We start from the raw sequence: 2,898 nt of genomic DNA, 5'->3' as shown, positions 1-2,898 counted from the left end.
ACAGGGAGGACAGATTTGTTTCCCTTCCACAGATGATATGTTTGCTTCATTGCTATCTCATCCGTATATGGAGATTGCCCCAGAGGGCTTTTTTAGCCTGTCTGGCAGTGGATCGTAATGGTGTCGGCTTGTGAAGTAACCCAGTCTGGTTTATGCAAGCGTAGCTTGGTATCTTGAGGACCCCAAAGAAGCTGAAATTCAGCTTAGAAGTATCCTGTGGCAGCTCCTGAGTCAGTCACTTCGGAGAAGGGACGTGAGTACTACTCTGTGCCCTGCCAAGCACCAGATGCTCAAGTACAATGGCATTATTTAATAGTGACACTTTTGTATTGCATTTTTCAAAGTCATCTTAGTAATGGCTTGAGCTTGCTAGTTGTTTGTTTACTGTATAATACTGTACCTTGCTATGGTTGTTAATATTAAATTGGTGTCAAGAGCTCTTATCAGACTACTTTTTAGGGTAGTTTTAATGAAATTAGGATGGGTTTTTTACTTTTATTTCTGTATTTAGGTTTTTTGTTTTGTTTGTGCTTTGAGACAAGTGCAATAAACTAGATTTTTAAGAAATAAATTACTGTGGTAAGACTCATCTGTTGTATGATTCACAGAGGTCTCAGTGTCTGGAAATTGTCTTGATGCGGCAGATAGACACGCTTATGAAACTCTTCCCTGCTCTTACCCCAGACAATATGGTAATGGCAATGTGAGTACCTGGATATTGGAAAGTTCATTTCATATGTTATCTTTTTTTAGTTGTGACAGGTGTGTCAAACCAGCAAAATGGTCAGCTTCCAAGCAAAGGCAATTAAACATTTCTCATATTTGGATATTAAGCTTTTTGCCTCCATATTATGATGGTCTTGCTGTAATAGAAGTAAAGAAGTTTCTTTCCTTACCTGCTAAACAAAAATTGCCCTTGCATGTTCAATACTTCAGCTTTCAGTGAAGAATGTGGATGTGTGGTCACAGCCAGTGTTCAAGCAGAAAGTGGGTGTTGTACCCCATAATGTAACTGCACCCTTCCTCGCTTCTTAAAATGTTTGAGCTCATCTGAAGACTTCCCGTGTTTCTGGCCTTTAACTGTAACCGCAGCTGGGGCTTCAAGTGAGCACCTTGGCTTCACTTCCCAGAGGGAGAACTGTTTCCTGACGGAGTTGCCAACCAAGGTAACTTCACACAAGAAGGCACAGCAGTGATTTATGATGCTTCTCACATTAAACCCACTTCCAGCCGCAGGAATCCTGTCTAGATGGCAGTGTTCTTGCTAACTATTATAGCTTTTATCTGGACAAACCGGTTCAGCTGCTTCTGCTGGCTCTTGCAGGGAAGTTATGGTCTCCTCAGAGCACCAACCCATTGCTATCGTGCAGGAATGATCCTTACCTCACAGCTTTAGAAAGCTCAGAATTGGTGTGAAACAGCTATCGTGGATGTTTAAGTAACTTGTTTTACTTTGTCTTGCAAAGAAAATACATTAATTAGTTAAGTAAGGTAGCAGAACTGTTGTTAGGAAACACTGTTACTGCTAAGAAGATGACAGTGAGGAACACTCAATTATGGACTTGTGTCATTGTCTAAACATAGTTTTGTTTATACAGGTACAGAGTGTCACATTTTTTCCAAGCTCCATACCTGTACAAAGAGTGTCTTTGTTGTGATGGACAAAAACCGCCCCCTTCTTCCCAACACACACATCGGAATGTCTGAACTCCAGAACTCCTCCACATCACAGATGAGTCCTGTCAGGTATCTCCCAGGCTGCTGTGGGTTACTGCAGACTAGTGTGGCGTTGTGACTTACCTTTTTGCTTCTCTCCTAAAACTCCCTTGGAGTCAGCTGCTGATAGTTGCTTCTGCTGGGAGTTCTGGATAGATTTCAAGGAACAACCTTGAGACAACTTCTCAGTAAATGCTGTTCTGAGTGGAAAGGCTTGAAATTCAAGTGCCTGTATGCCTATGGCTTTGCCTTGTTAATTAGCAATTAGAAAAGCATTAATCATATATGAAGATACTGAGATCTCCTCATTACCTTGTTGAAAAATCTCTGGTCTTCAGTTTTTATATTAAGCAGCCCTGTCCACGTCCCACCCTTACTGTCAGGAGCAGAGAGAAAAGATCTGGATTGAGGATTTCTAGCTGTAAAATGTGAGATCCAGGCTTTATTCCTGAGAGTCTTCCTGAAAGTGAAAGTTGCATGTTGGAAATAGGATTACGGTGGCAAGTAGTCAGTAAAGAAAGCTGATGCATCCCTCGCCAAACACGGTAGATCACCCTGATTGTTTGATGATGTGTTATGGTAGTTAAAAATAGCCATCAGCAGAACAGAAGAGAACATGTAATATTGCACTTGTACGATTTTAATTACCGGAAAATGAAAGTTGAGTTGCAGTCATTATCTCTGGTGAATTATGACGCTGATAAAGATTAAAATATCTGGCTATATGAAATGATCTCCCTAGACTGCTGAATGGTGATATCTAGGTTTATCACATAGACAGTTACGGATTTCTCATCACTCGAAATCAAGATAGAAAGTGAGATTTAGGGTTCAGTGCAGGAAATGTAGATAATACTGTGGCTGGTATCAGGCTGGAAGCTAGGTGAAATCACCATTATTATTCCTTTGGTCTTTGAGTTCATCTGGCTCAATCTATTTGAACAGGTCTAGCAAATTTGTTATATTTGCCATTAAGTAAAAATTCTGCTTGATGCTCGTGGGGAAATAAATGCTGTAGAAAGAGTAAGGATCTGTTTGAGAAACTTCATGTTCTTACGAAATGTGGACTATATATATATACACACACACATGTAAAAGCTGTGATTTCTGTTCTCTAAAAACTAATGCAATAATAATAAAATACCAAAAAAACCCTGAATCCTTCAAATTCAAAAATGTCCT

This window comes from Eurypyga helias, unplaced genomic scaffold, assembly GCF_000690775.1.
Source record: "Eurypyga helias isolate BGI_N326 unplaced genomic scaffold, ASM69077v1 scaffold9758, whole genome shotgun sequence".
Classification (NCBI taxonomy): Eukaryota; Metazoa; Chordata; class Aves; order Eurypygiformes; family Eurypygidae; genus Eurypyga; species Eurypyga helias.
This window is presented reverse-complemented; position numbering follows the sequence as displayed.